At 38.1% G+C, this 16311-nt stretch overlaps 1 protein-coding gene and 1 long non-coding RNA gene across 16 annotated transcripts in view; one reads left to right on the top strand and one right to left on the bottom strand.

The window, feature by feature from the left end:
- Positions 1-16311, bottom strand: part of KDM4C (lysine demethylase 4C) — a 413529-nt gene that overhangs the window by 43700 nt on the left and 353518 nt on the right. The gene's annotated exons all lie outside the window — the stretch shown is intronic.
- The window catches only part of LOC144322193 (uncharacterized), a 50180-nt gene that overhangs the window by 3450 nt on the left and 30419 nt on the right, over positions 1-16311 (top strand). For all 8 annotated transcript variants that reach the window (XR_013387750.1, XR_013387743.1, XR_013387744.1 and 5 more), the window contains 2 exons: positions 766-815; positions 16082-16257. This is a non-coding gene — a long non-coding RNA (uncharacterized LOC144322193). The remainder of the gene's footprint in view (positions 1-765; positions 816-16081; positions 16258-16311) is intronic.

Raw genomic sequence — 16311 nt, 5'->3', positions numbered from 1 at the left:
CCATAGTGCTATTTTGATAGGATTTCTGATTATTTTTGCAGGGAAAATTTATTTATTGATAAGCATGCCCTTAACTGATTATACATTCTCAAAAACATTTCCTGTCAGAAAAGCCTAAGAATCTATTGATGTTAACATTGTCATTTCTGATCAAAGAAGACAAACATGATGCAAAAGCCTCCATCAAATTATAGAAATGTCTATGGTATTTTGAAGATTAGTACACAGGCTAAGGCTGTAAAAGTTAAATTTCCTTCAACATGCATTAAACAGAAATGAACAAAAATAAATAAATAAACAGAAATGAACAAACAGTGGTTTAAGGGAAAAAAAGCACACTTTCTTTTAAATAAAGCTAGAGTCAGTTTGAAATGCTGAGGATGGGAGAAAATGTTAAGAAAATGTTACAGACATTTCACAAAAGCATCAGAGTTCTTGGACACAATTATACATGTAGAGTTACCAACATACGTCCATATACCTGTGTTAATTAAATTCTCCCAATAACTCTGTGAGATAGTTATTTTCATTAAATAGATGAAGTAGCTGTGGTACACAGTCAAGGGCCTTTTCCAAGAACTCAGAGATGATGAGAAGCTAACATGAGGCCAAGAGACAGGCGCTCTCCTATCTCGAGTGCCTTTGTATCATCAATGAGGAGAATAAATCTGGACAGAAATCAGAGGAGAAATAAAACCTACCAGGAAATGGATCTAATGGAATTCAAGAACTTGCCTAAAGAGGTTACATTTTCTATCTTTTCAGGCTTATTGAGCACGTCCTCTGTTCCACATACCCATTGAGATACTTCTCAGGTAAGAAAGCATTCATTCTCCTTGGTCTACTCAGAGTTCAATTAGCAAATTGGATTTGAAACCTATCTGGAGATGAAAAATGTAGGATGTATAATTGCAACATGCAGTCCATTTTTCTGTACGTACACACGACACATATACGTACACTGTGGTAAATTGCAAAAATGCCCATAAATCTTCACTCCTCTTCCTGTTTTCACATCTATTCAATGACCTTGCAGCTCCTCCTATCAAGGGCTGGACGCTATTTCCTTGCCCTTCAAATCTGGGCTTACCTCATGCCTTAGCCTACCTAGGCCGAAAGAATGTAACAAAAGTATGCCAATTCAATGCCTTTGCTCAAGAGGCACACTTTTGCTGTTTCTTTCTAGGGGCTCTAGACTCTGTCATGTGAGTAAACTCAAGTTATCCTACTGGTAGGTAAAAGATCACATGGACCAGAGCTGAGGCCTTAGACATGAAACCTGACAGGAAAAGGTAAGCTGTTCTGCAGCTGACCATACATGAATAAGGCAATTGTCCTGGAATAGGAGAACCACCCAGCTGAGCCCAGCCCAAATCTATGACCTACAGAATCACAAGCTAAAGAACTGTCATTGTTTTAACATTGTTTTAATCATTTGTGATGGTTTATCACACACACAACCAAGAAAAAAGAATACTAAGAAAAAATATACCAAACCACTAGCATATGTAACTCCAGGTAATGGAATTTTATTTGCTTCTTTCATGTACTTCTCTGTACTTTCTATTATATATTTCTTTAATTATTATTGAAACACTAAATATAATAAAATCGAAGAGTCCTTGCAAGTTTCTAAATTATTTTAATAACAACCAATCCACAGTCAGGTCTACTTAACCAATATGCTCAAAAAAAGAAGCCAAAATATTAAGAAAGACAACATTCATCATTTATCTTTCAGTTAAACAAGATAAAAGAAGGACTTGAAATGAACACTTTGTAAAGTGGAATGATAACACAGATTTAGCTATAAAATTTCATCTGACTTTACTTGAATTTCTTATATTTAGGTCAGGCATGAGATAACAAAAAAGGTGCCTTTATTTTGTACTTAACTATCATTGATTCCTAAGACATGTTGTTTCAGAAAAATGGATAAATTTTCTCAGGTTTGGGGTTCTATTTAAAAAAACAAGAACAACAACAAAACAAAAACAAAACCCTTCAACAAATCTTTCTGGGACTCTTTGCTATACTCGCATCCCATCACCCCTAAGGGGCAGCACAAATAATAGGATCCAATTGTTTAAATGTACAAGAGTTTTCTTCCCACTATGTTGCTGTCAGGTTTGGGCTTAGAAAAGAAATAAGTCCTAATTACATAGCGCTCTAACTTTCCCAAGATTCTACTGATGTGGAAATAAATGATCATACTTGAAGAAAAAAAAAAAAAGATGTCTAACTATGTTCCTAATACCTGGACTGGCTCATTAAAGGCATGCCAACATCAAATAGGTTAATTCCAAGAAATTTAAAGCCAGTGTTGACAAAACAGGGTGAAAGAAATCATTGCTGCTTACCTGATGAGTATACTATGGCAGTAAATTCTGAGCCAAAGACCCAAGAACCAGCTAGCAAGTATTGCAAAGAGGAAAAGCAATGCAAGGATGGACACTGAGTGAAAAAAGTGTCACTTAAATAAGCAATAACTGAGTGCTCATTACAAGTAAGGCACCTTGTTAGGTGAAGAGTAAAATAAAAGAATAAGAAAGTCTCTTCTCTCAAATAGATTAAAGGCTGGTAGGAAAGAGAGACATAGCTGACCAAAATGCAGTCATCAAGAATGCCCAGATGAGCACAGGAAGGGACCCTTCAACAGGTTTCACTACAGGGAACATCTGAACCAGGTCTGAAGGACACATGAGGCTCCTGTACCCATCAGGGAGTCTGCTTGCAACAGTGTTTGGTGCTGTGAACCCCTACCCCTGGCTACCTTGTGAGCCTATGGGCATCTACTCAGAACAATGTTTTAAACAATGTTTTTAAATGTTTATACATTTAAATGTATAAAATAAAGCAACAGGGAACCCTGGGTGGTGCAGTGGTTTGGCACCTGCCTTTGGCCCAGGGCGCGATCCTGGAGACCCGGGATCCTGGAGATCCGGGAGACCGAATCCCACGTCGGGCTCCCGGTGCATGGAGCCTGCTTCTCCCTCTGCCTGTGTCTCTGCCTCTCTCTCTCTCTCTCTCTCTGTGTGACTATCATAAATAAATTTTTTAAAAATTATATTTAAAAAAATCTTAAAAAAATAAAGCAACAAAGACTAAAAAAGAAATGAATTATATTGAAACAATACTGAAAAACAAATTTGTGGTGTAATATCTTTGCTTCTTTAATAATGTATTAAATACGAATGTCTAGTGGCAGGTCTAATACCAATTAATATTCTAGTTTCAAAGTTGTGAAGAACATAAGCAATATTTTGAGATCTCAATGGTAATGTGTTTTCTATTGTGGACAGAGTCACATAAACTGTTAATGCCACCACTGCCTCAAAACTGACAGAATTGTTTAAATAGTAGCTAGAGTTAGTAGAAAATAACTGTAAATCTTTCCTCATCCTCTAAAAGACAAATTTTTCTTGATACTAAAGTATAAAAAAGATTTTACCACCTGGAATATTTAAAGGCACAGCCGTCAACCTTCTAACAGCCTTATAAAAAATTACAACAATATTATTTATATAATGGTGCTTGTATACACTGAAGATAAAAGGACACAGCAAAATGAAACTGAATGAAGGCATCTCTGTGAAGGGTGAAGTTATGGAGGCACTATGAGTAATAATTCTGGGTGACCTAAAGTGACACAAGAACCTGACTTAAGTACTGAGGTTGGAGTGTGCACTGCATTATCAAATAGCACTTCTCCCCACTGGGTTGAGAGCAGGGAGCAGTTAGTTCACATAAGACCCTCTCAAGCAAAGGCAGAAGCAAGGAAAATCCGTCTACTGATTCTCTAATCAGACTCAGAAAAGGCTCAGCTGCATTTACATCTTGAAGAAGGGTCGCCTACCATCTGACCAGATGAATCATGGGCAGAGATAGTATCTTAGGGAAAATCCCTGACTGGGTTCTCTATCTACATAATAATGTTAATGAAGGGTGTAAATCTGAATAAAATAGTACATGCAGAGCCAGCAAAGCTGGAGAGTTGAAGAAATGAAGTAACTTATCCAATGAACAGGCCAAAAAGGACATTTCTATTTATTTTCAGTAACTCCTTCACCTTCTCAACCTAATTATTTCTCCCTAATTCTATGATTTAATAACCCATGAGATATTATTATTGTATTTTTTAAGGTACCATTTTATAAAAATTCCTAGAGGGATCTGAGTAAATAAATAGACACTATTCTTCTTTTACCAAACTCATGCAGTAGAAGTCACTCATATAAATTTGCCTTGTAATAATGAAAGCTTTCTTTGTAAAATTACAAGATCTAGGTAAAAATCTTCTACCCAGAAAAACCTAAATACCTTGGGCTTCATGAAGAAATAATTGCTCTACAGCAGAAATGCGCATGCAGACTTATAAAAATGTCACAAGTATTTAATTTTCTACATGTCTGTTGGTTCACATGTATTTTTATTTCTTGTGGGTTTTAAAGTACAAACCTATAATACAGTGGGAAATGGTATTAAGCAGTTTCCCAGCAGATTTTTTTTTAAGATTTTATTTATTTATTCATTACAGACACACAGAGAGAAAGAGAGAGAGAGGCAGAGACACAGGCAGAGGGAGAAGCAGGCTCCATGCAGGTAGCCTGACGTGGGACTTGATCCCGGGTCTCCAGGATCAGGCCCTGGGCTGAAGGCGGCGCTAAACCGCTGAGCCATCCGGGCTGCCCTCCTAGCAGATTTAAGGTCTTATTCACTTTAATGTCTATAGAAGTATAATTAACAGGCTGCAGAAGATACTGAGAAAAAACTAATTCTTTCCCATCTGAGTCATTAGCTCACCTCAGAGGTCTTGTTTGGTAGGGTAAGTGAAGAGGACTGGACAGGAGAACCATCTTTAGATGCTCGCTCGGTTAATGTAGGAAAAACTCTCAACAGGTAGGCACCACTTGCTTTCTATTCTGAATAGTAAATAACTTACTTCAAAAACAGCAGACAGGTAAGTTCACATCAGTTAGGCTGGTGGAGCTGGAAGCCTCCCACTGCTAAGATGGGACTTGACATGAGCTCCTCCTAAGTCACAACCAACCTCATTAATTGCTACTGAACAGGGGAGTCCCTGGATGCCTGCCCTCAGATGCTTTGCCTTGGGCTTTTACATTTCAGGTACTCTTCTGGCTTCTTCGGTAGCAATAGTAAAATCTGGAGAGAACTACAGGTTCAACAAAATCTCACACATTCAGAGTAGGCTGTGTGTATGTGTGTGTATATGTGCACATGTGCATGGGTAGAAATTAACAAGCTGATTCTAAAATTTATATGAATATGCAAAGAGACTAAAATACTCAAAGTAATCTTGGAAAAAAAACAATGGTGAAGGAATTATAACTTGGGGGAAGGAGAAGGAAAAGTAGTGGCTCAGTTATAAGGTAAAACAACAACTTTTAAAAGTTACTTCAGATGAGATATTTTCAACAGAGAAAAGTAGTAAGTGTCACTAAATGGTAATTCTTGCCAATAAGGATTTTTAAATCTCAAATACAGTTGGGAAATGAATTAAAAATAGCTAAAGTACATGTGAAAAGTGTTCTTATCAAGGAAAACCAAAATAAATCAGATTAACTAAATGGTTTTATAGTTTTTCCATGCCACCAAGAAGAAAACTCAGGTAAATAATGACGTCATGTAAGCTAATCCAAGCCATAGTCTCAAGTTGGAAAAGTGACTACCAAACCAGTAGTCTAAATGAAGTATCACAGATGCTCTGACTCTGATGACCTGGAAACTCTGTATCTTTTAATGAGTGGTGAACCTCTCTGAAGTGCCTTTTCATCATCTGTAAATTGCATACAAAAATAATACCAGTGCAGTGGTACTGTGCGGGCCAAATGAGATAATGTAGTGATGTATGAAAGTACACAGTAAACTATAAAAGGCACTATACAAATATTAGCTATTATTTTTTATTCACCTTATCTACATTGATACACTGCTCCCAAAAAAGGAGGGTGGTCCCCTTGAACAGAAGAGAAAATGACGGCGTGAAAGGCAATTGTGGTTCTATAAAGATACAGTAGTTATATGAGCATGAGCAAGAGAGGGGGAGAGAAAGGAGAAGAGAGAAGTAAAGGGAGAAAGAGAAAGGGGGAGGAGAAGCGGGGAGAGAGAGACAGACAGGGACAGAGAGAGAGAGTGCGTGTGTGTGTGTGTGTGTGTGTGTGTGTGGGAGGGGATGAATGAGAGAGAGAGAGAGAGATCTTGCAATTGGAAAGTTCCTAAGTTTCTTTTGAAATTTCAGGAGAAATAGCCATAGGGACAGTGGAAGAAAAGCCAGCCAGAAGCTTTCTACTGCCCATCACAACAGCATAAGTGCAGAATCTGCCTAGTTACCTCACCAATGTTAGTCAAAGAGGATAAACCCACAAAATCTTTCCATTATTAATCAAGAAAACGAATACCCATCTATTTATCTAGTGTTAATTAAATGCATCTATGTGCCCAACACCATGCTTAAAAAAGAGACGTGTGGGGGTTCTTGTGGAGACAGGAAGGGATGGGGAAAAAATTGAGAAGTTCTAGCAGGAATCTTTCCTTTCCAGTTTCATGCCTATAGCCCACAAGTTCTCTCAAATATCAGCTAACGTTAATCTCTGTGGTCCCCACAGCCTCGGCCAAAGCTACTTCTCAGTATCTTGTGAGGACATCAGTCCAACACATGATAATGGTTATAACAGATTTGAAGGTACAATAAAAAGTACTGAATATAAGGGTTTGGAAATTCTGTATTTTCTCCTAATTCCTGAGAAAAGTATGAGGGAAGGGGGAGCAAATTTAACCCAAAGGCTTATCGAATACTCAAGGAGGGCCAAATAAAATGGAAAGTAATGGATTAAGATATCTAATGCCCACAAAAAAAGAGCATTTCACTTCTCCTTGCCTCCTGCCCCAAGCAAAGACTTCTGAATGCCATCTCAGTAACACTGCAAAGAAAAAATGAAAAGAATGCTTTATTTTAAAATGTAGAAACAGTAATTTCTTATATTTCTTTGGATACTGCCCTCTATAATTTCACTGACCACTACATATGATGTGGGATAAACAGAGAATGCATGGCATCTCACAAAGAAAACAAGCCAATTTCAGATAAAAAATGGTCAAGAAGGATGCCTGGGTGGAACAATCAGTTGAGCATCTGACTCTTGGTTTCAGCTCAGGTCATGATCTTAGGATTGTGATCTTGGTATCATGAGATCAAGCTCCGTGTTGGGCTCTGTGCTCAGTGTGGAGTCTGCTTGTGACTCTCTCTCGCTCTCCCTCTGCCCCTCACCATGTGTGCTCACTCTCAAGCACTATCTCTCTCAAATAAATAAGTAAATCTAAAAAAAAAAAAAAAAAAGAAAGAAAGAAAAAGAAAAAAAATAGAATGGTCAAGAAACCATTTAATTTTGCCTGGAAAGAAAAGTAGTACTGATTTCCAGGTGTGAAACTGTCAGACCCCAAGATGGCCACCAACATCCTGTTGAAAGGAAGGACAGAGAAGCTGGATGTCCCCAGGCTGACTGGCTTCTTGCCAAGAGACAGCACAATGGCTTTTTAGTTAATCCAGAGTTTTATACATCATGTTTGTTGAAAGTAGACATATAATGTTGACCTAGAGTAGTACATTTTTAGATAGAAATGTTGGAACGTATTTAATTGCCATTTCTACTGTTTGCAGTTAATAGTCTTTAAAAGTTACACTTTCATTATATTTTGTCAGTACCTATGGATTTCATTATGACTATGGCATCTAATTACTGTTTTCTACATGAAGGAATTAAGAAACTCTGCCGCTTATGCTTTACAAGATGCTAGAATGTCAAATACTCTTTCCTTTTGTCTGTTGACACATTCCATTTGTATTTCTCCACTGTATCCATGGTGCTTCACTCTAATGCCAATGTTAAAATATGGGATTAGTGTCACTACTTAATTTTCTTAACAAGCTATCAGACAATAATGCATGCCTCAATTATATTATTTTTTTTTAAAAAAGACTACAAATTGCTGAAAAGTTTAAAATTTTCTGGGTACTGAGATACATCAATTCTGTGAAAAAGTGAGCGAGCATTTTACATGGAAACACACCTTACCTATACTAAAAAATGAAACCAGGTAAGTGGTCCTTGGAGAGGAAGACTTTATTTCTTCAGTATGTATGGTACTTTAAGTTGCCAACTATCAACTGTGCCATGAAAACACTCCTCCACGCAGTGCAAGCCTAGGTCTGCTGACTGGCTCCCAGGTTGCAGGCAGGCTGTGTGACGGGAATAACAGAGCCAAGGAGGAAACACAACACCAACAAGTTTCTCCTGGGGATTCTGATGAGTCTGTTTTTGTGATAAAAAAACAAACACCTGCACCAAGATGCAAATCTTTCTTGATTTTTTTAAATAAAATCTGGATTCATTTGCGGCCAGAATAAAAAGTTTAGCAATACATTCTTTTCTGTGAAGCCACACATTATTACACATTTTGAGAGAGATGAAGATAACCAAAGCTGTCAGATAAGAGATCTAAATTAATCAAGGCTCTACAGAAGGTAACTATTAACACTCATGTTAAAACCATGTAAGGCCTCAGCCCTTCCATGTGGCTTCAAAGTTATTTCAGGGGCTCCTCAGGCCTTCAAGAGTAAGTACTGTCTATTTGTAAAATAAGATGTCCTACACAACATATATTCTAACACTTTTCCAGTGCATTTGGTTGTTTCCAGGAGATATACTTGAGATAATGTTATTTTATCCAACCAGATTAAAGGATCAGAAATAAAAGTTTGGAGAAAGGTTACTCTTAAGGGAAGAGCTATTTCTCTGTACCACCTGGCACCTTACACTGCTCTCTATCCATAGATGAGGATGTGGCCTTGCTGACTCTGTATCTGATTCAAGAACTGATTGCTTGCAAGAATTTCCTTAAATGGAAAGGCCCAGACTCTGAAAGGTGAATTTTTCTAGAACGGAGATATAAATCCTTAATAAAGAGCAACTGCATGGTCTCAAAATATGACTTTAATTCAGATCCAGCAGCAGCAGCTAACTCCATGCAGGCACTGCCACAACTCGGTAGCCTCAATAGGGAACAAGGTATAGCAGAAGCACCACCCCCAGGCATCCTGTATGCTCTGTCTGCATGGTCTCCCCATTCTGACCAGTTTCTGTGTCCTTGGCTGATTAAACCTGGAATCGGCAATGGAGGCATCTATTCTCTCTTCCCAAAGATTCAAAACCCCTTGAAATACCACTTAGCATCAGAAATGGGTCTAAAACCCCTGCAGATGGTGTGTGACCTGGGACCGGCCCCTTCATAAGGGGTCAGACTTTGAAAAAGACCTGGAAAGGGGGGAAGGACAGAAGAGTAAGTTGAAGATGGCTCAATTTGAGGCAGAAGAGCCTCTGGCCCAGAGTCTGTGAGGGCACAACCAGGAGCTTCTGGCAGAGTGTCAGCGGAATCTCTCTTCTCTGCCTCACAGCCAGGGCCAGTGACTAAACACTAGGGCCGTCCCATCTTCTGTTTCGGGTCCACTCAAGCCCTTTTCTCCTGACAAAACGCACGGGGGAGAGAAGCTCTGTGCTCACTGATCCCACCCTTCCTGTGGAAATGGCTACAGAAGTAGGAGGAGGAAACTAAATGTGGGGTATTGAATAGAGGGCAGAAAAATTTGAAATAGGATACACTTCATCTTCTCTATAAAATTAAGTAAAATGATGTTTTCACTGGTTTTACGTAATAAAGTAAACAAGGGGAAGATTCATTCCCAATGTAACTATTCTAAAATGTCTCTGCTAAATATTTCTCCTCCCAGACAGAGCTGGTGTTAACTTTCTGTTACCTAGGATACATGAATTGAGATGGCAACCAAACATTTCTATTGATGAAAGTATAAGGGATTTCCTTTATTTACTGTATGTTTGATTGAGGAAGACTGACCAGACACAGGCCTGAATCACCACTGTATTTTTTTTAAATCACTGTTAAGAATTTTTTACTCCAGATATTTTCTTGGGTTAGAATTGTTTTTCATTTCTTTTTTTTTAAAAAAAGATTTTATTTATCTATTCAAGAAAGACACAGAGAGAGAGACTGAGACACAGGCAGAGGGAGAAGCATGTTCCCCACAGGGAGCCTGATGCGGGACTTGATCCCAGGACCCTGGGATCACAACCTGAGTAGAAGGCAGATGCTCAACTACTGAGCCACCCAGGTGTCCCTAGAATTCTGTTTTTCAATATCAGTGCAAAGTCAGCAGGGCATTTAGAAAATGACTTATGTAGAATAAAAAACCATATACAAACACTAGATGATTGTGCACAAGTCTGAGAAGAGTATGGTGGTTATAGCAAACCTAACTAAACAGAGTGGGAGTTAGCAATTTCTAAACTGTTATAAGAAAAACAACATCCACCAAAACAATTCTACTGCCAACAAAACACAAAGACACCCAAATCTGGGAGATAGAAAAAGACCATTCAGATCATTTTTAGATGAGTGTTAGCTATATTCTAGTTCCCTTCCTTAAAAGACTGGGAGAGAATAAATTAAAAAAAAAAAAAAAAAGATTGGGAGAGAAACTAAAAGTGGACAGAGTTGAGCCATAGCATTGAGATCCAGACTAAAGGAAGGAAAATAAAAAGGAAAAAGAAAGGATGGATTCAATTCATTGCTGAGTTTGATTTGTCAACCTTATTGAAGCCAAAGCAAACTTTCTGGCATTAGAAGGCCACACTTAGAAGAGACAAAACTCCCATAGTTGTAACCCTCTCTGTGAATTCTGACTGCCTTTAATAGAATTAGTGCCTTCCTTATTTGGGCTCCCAGAACATCTTATCCCTACCTTTGTTTAGCCTATCTTATTATGGTAATAGAGCATAGGAGCTAAGAGTCTGGGCACTGAATCAGGTGCCTGGTTTTGACCATTCTTCCCCTTACTATCTATGGTAATATATATTATAGAAACTCAAATACCCTTCACCTCAATTTCCTCATTTGTTAAAGGGATTAATGATAGTACCTGCTACAAATGTTGCTTTGTGTATTGAAGATTAAATGATATAATACTTGTAAAGTCTTTAAAACACAATTCAAGTTTTATGTTGAATAAATGTTTATCATCATTTCTTCAAAAAAATACATCTGTTTAAAACAGGTGTGTGAATGAGGACATGTCAGGAAGAATGTTTAAAGTTGGGCTGAGAAGTTAAAAAAAATTATGTTTTTATTTCCAGGACACTCCATGGTCCCCTATATATTGAACTGAACACTTTCACAGCAATCTAACTGAAGTTCGCCATAACTAACCTATGTGCCTAGATTATTTTTTATGAGCTGGCTAAATAAGTGCCAAGATACAAAAGGGGAGGTGGCAGTATGCATGGCCAATCTGTTATGAAACAGTTTCTCTCTAATGCCGAAAGTCTTTAAAAAGTGGCTTTATTTTCCTTAGTTTCAGTTCATTTAAAAATCTTGGAATGGGGTCACATTTTATGAGGGTTCCACCCCAATTACATCCTTTCTTCAAAAAAGTTTAAAACGTTTTCAAGTTTGGAGACTATCCTGAAAGGATAACAAAAGGGAGCTGAGAATCAAAAGGCCACCCTCTAAAGAATAATGGCTGCACCAGTTCACATTCCCACCAACAGTGTAAGAGGGTTCCCTTTTCTCCGCATCCTCTCCAACATTTGTTGTTTCCTGCCTTGTTAATTTTCCCCATTCTCACTGGTGTGACGTGGTATCTCATTGTGGTTTTGATTTGTATTTCCCTGATGGCAAGTGATGCAGAGCATTTTCTCATGTGCATGTTGGCCATGTCTATGTCTTCCTCTGTGAGATTTCTCATCATGTCTTTTGCCCATTTCATGATTGGATTGTTTGTTTCTTTGGTGTTGAGTTTAATAAGTTCTTTATAGATCTTGGAAACTAGCCCTTTATCTGATACGTCATTTGCAAATATCTTCTCCCATTCTGTAGGTTGTCTTTGAGTTTTGTTGACTGTATCCTTTGCTGTGCAAAAGCTTATCTTGATGAAATCCCAATAGTTCATTTTTGCTTTTCTTTTGCCTTCGTGGATGTATCTTGCAAGAAGTTACTGTGGCTGAGTTTAAAAAGGGTGTTGCCTGTGTTCTCCTCTAGGATTTTGATGGAATCTTGTCTCACATTTAGATCTTTCATCCATTTTGAGTTTATCTTTGTGTATGGTGAAAGAGAGTGGTCTAGTTTCATTCTTCTGCATGTGGATGTCCAATTTTCCCAGCACCATTTATTGAAGAGACTGTCTTTCTTCCAATGGATAGTCTTTCCTCCTTTATCAAATATTACTTGACCATAAAGTTGAGGGTCCACTTCTGGGTTCTCTATTCTGTTCCATTGATCTATGTGTCTGTTTTTGTGCCAGTACCACACTGTCTTGATGACCACAGCTTTGTAGTCCAGCCTGAAATCTGGCATTGTGATGCCCCCAGATATGGTTTTCTTTTTTAAAATTCCCCTGGCTATTCAGGGTATTTTCTGATTCCACGCAAATCTTAAATAATTTGTTCTAACTCTCTGAAGAAAGTCCATGGTATTTTGATAGGGATTGCATTAAATGTGTAAATTGCCCTGGGTAACATTGACATTTTCACAATATTAATTCTTCCAATCCATGAGCATGGAATATTTTTCCATCTCTTTGTGTCTTCCTCAATTTCTTTCAGAAGTGTTCTATAGTTTTTAGGGTATAAATCCTTTACCTCTTTGGTTAGGTTTATTCCTAGGTATCTTATGCTTTTGGGTGCAACTGTAAATGGGATTGACTCCTTAATTTCTCTTTCTTCAGCCTCATTGTTAGTGTATAGAAATGCCACTGATTTCTGGGCATTGATTTTGTATCCTGCCACGCTACCAAATTGCTGTAAGTTCTAGCAATCTTGGGGTAAAGTCTTTTGGGTTTTCTATGTAGAGTATCATGTCATCGGCAAAAAGGGAGAGTTTGACTTCTTCTTTGCCAATTTGAATGCCTTTAATGTCTTTTTGTTGTCTGACTGCTGAGGCTAGGACTTCCAATACTATGTTGAATAGCCGTGGTGAGAGTGGACATCCCTGTCTTGTTCCTGATCTTAGGGGAAAGGCTCCCAGTGCTTCCCCATTGAGAATGATATTTGCTGTGGGCTTTTCGTAGATGGCTTTTAAGATGTCGAGGAACGTTCCCTCTATCCCTACACTCTGAAGAGTTTTGATCAGGAATGGATACTGTATTTTGTCAAATGCTTTCTCTGCATCTAATGAGAGGATCATACGGTTCTTGGTTTTTCTCTTGCTGATATGATGAATCACACTGATTGTTTTACGAGTGTTGAACCAGCCTTGTGTCCCGGGGATAAATCCTACTTGGTCATGGTGAATAATTTTCTTAATGTACTGTTGGATCCTATTGGCTAGTATCTTGTGTGGAGGTTCCTCAAAGAGTTAAAAGTAGACCTGTCCTAGGACCCAGCAATTGCACTGTTGGGGATTTACCCCAAAGATTCAGATGCAGTGAAACGCCGGGACACCTGCACCCTGATGTTTCTAGCAGCAATGTCCACGATAGCCAAACTGTGGAAGGAGCCTCGGTGTCCATCAAAAGATGAATGGATAAAGAAGATGTGGCTTATGTATACAATGGAATATTACTCAGCCATTAGAAACGACAAATACCCATCATTTGCTTCAACGTGGATGGAACTGGAGGGTATTATGCTGAGTGAAGTAAGTCAATCAGAGAAGGACAGTGTATGTTCTCATTCATTTGGGGAATATAAATAATAGTGAAAGGGAATAGAAGGGAAGGGAGAAGAAATGTGTGGGAAATGTCAGAAAGGGAGACAGAACATAAAGACTCCTAACTCTGGGAAACGAACTAGGGTGGTGGAAGGAAGGGGAGGAGGGCGGGGGGTGAGGGTGAATGGGTGATGGGCACTGAGGGGGGCACTTGACGGGATGAGCACTGGGTGTTATTCTGTATGTTGGCAAATTGAACACCAATAAAAAATTAATTTATTAAAAAAAAAAAAAAGAAACTGAGGACAACCCTCTCGGGTCCCCCTCCCTCTCCAGGAGTTTTATTAAAAATTTCTTTTTTCTTAAAAAAAATAAAAATAAAGAATAATGGGCTATAATAAGGAGCTCTGGTACTGGACAAGTGGGTAGTGACAAGGTGGTGGGCTCTATGCCCTCTGAAAATTAAGAGAATTTTAAACAAAACAAAACATCAAAATTTTATATTTTTTGAAAATCCTAAAATTGGTAGTATCGATGGTGTTATAATACTTACTGCCATATATTTTCATTGCTTTTACTATTCCTTAAAGGAAGATAGGATTTTGTTGTTGTTGTTTTAGATAAGAGGTGTTTAGGTGATGCTTGAAAGTGGGATTTTTCTAGACATACAACCGCTGAAGCCAATTCCATGACACTTGATGCAATGGTAAAATCAAAAAAAGAAAAGAAAACAAAGACCGCTAAAATTTTTATCAGCAACATAATATAAACACATGTAGTATGACAACCTATGCTGTGACATCAAATGACCAGTTAATGATAACAGGAAAAAGCATATTAATAAGCCCTCAAATTAGAATATAAAAATAAACTTATTAAAGACAGAAAAAAATTGGACATATAAACATAAACCCTTGGTCTTTTGAAAAAAAATTATTTTCCTGCTCTGTCACAAATAAAGTCAAAGTAGCTGGTGCTCTCATGAAACCAAAACAAAAAACACCCTTCAGGGGCACCTGGGTGGCTGAGTGGTTGAGCATCTGCCTTTGGCTCAGGTCATGGTCCCAGGGCCCTGGGATCGAGTCCCACATGGAGCTTCTCCCTCTGCCTATGTCTCTGTGTCTCTCATGAATAAATAAATCTAAAACAAAACAAAACAAAAGCATCCTTCATTCCAAATTTGTTTTCTAATAGAGCACGTATAACAAAGAACCTGGGCTCCTTGATGAGTCATTGATTCCATGTTTGAAATAAGGAAATCAAGATGATTTTGCTATTTCTTATTGAAATAAAACAACAGTTTCAAAGATGTCTGGAAGTGGTTTTAAATTAGGAAAATAAATTCATCTGGAAGAGGCTCCAAATGGTCAAAGTGTGACAGAAGCAACAAGAAGAAAATTATAGTCAGTTGGTACCCATTCAGTCTATAAAAGGCTATAAACCAAAATGATGCTCAAAAGGGTCAAATAATATAAAGTACAGTCAAGCAAAGTCCTACCTACTGATGTGAATTAAATAAATGCTGCCTGATTACAAAAACATAATCCTATGACCACCCATCAAGGGCCCAAGGGGCACCATAACAGTAAAATGCAACATATGGTGAGATGTAATTTTGGTCTTCAAACCAAAATGCCTATTGGAACTAACTGGATAAGAGTCATAAAACAGATACAGGGGTAGACTCCAGGAAAAAGTGTTTCTAGAACCGTAGAACACTGGAGGGAGATATTGCTCCGGTACCCATATGGGAACTGAGTCTACCTTCTTCCTCTAGTAGAATACGTGGCCTTCTTGACCTTGATTCTGGCTTAAAAACTTCATGTTTATAAACATTTTATAAAATAAAAGACATGGATAAAAGTATAAATGCCTGTGGCAGAGTGATAGATCTTTTGTTTCATATCTGGCAGCACCATACAAACAGGCAACTATGTATACTCATTAGAGAAACAAAGCCCAGGGAAGCTTTGTGAGGATAGGTTGCATGCACTTCTACCCTCCCTGATCAAAACATTTCCAATACATTTCTATATCCTTAGCTAATCAGATGGAAAATTATAGTGGGAGTGTGTGCTGGGTAGAAATAGTGCTGAAACACTGAAGATTTATTATAATTAGTGAATTCATATAAAAGTGTTACCAATTTCTCAAAGGTTTTTTGTCATTATGCATTTTCTCAAAAACTGATATTGGAAGTATAATATGCTATACAATATACTCCTGTGATTAAGAACCATTCTAGGGTTTATAATTTAGAAGCTTTGATCATCCATCATTCTACATGTTGGTAAAGTGAGAGCTATTTTTACAAACCAAGCAAAGATTTTATTAATTTTGACAGGTATTTCACTCCAGTACCACCAAAGGTTAGCTATATAGCCATGCTGCTCTGATACCTTCACCAGATCCAGTGCAACATGGATCCTGTCCTGAGCCACACATAGTGATGACACAGAAGGAGTTCACTGAAGCTTGCCTGGGGAGCTGGCCTGAAGACCCAAAGGCTGAGGGAAAAAAGTAAGTGCCAAACAAGGCCTAAAGTTCTATTACAAGGATGAGTGCCAGAATAAG

Source organism: Canis aureus, chromosome 10 (assembly GCF_053574225.1).
Source record: "Canis aureus isolate CA01 chromosome 10, VMU_Caureus_v.1.0, whole genome shotgun sequence".
In the NCBI taxonomy this organism is placed as follows: Eukaryota; Metazoa; Chordata; class Mammalia; order Carnivora; family Canidae; genus Canis; species Canis aureus.
This window is presented reverse-complemented; position numbering and strand designations above follow the sequence as displayed.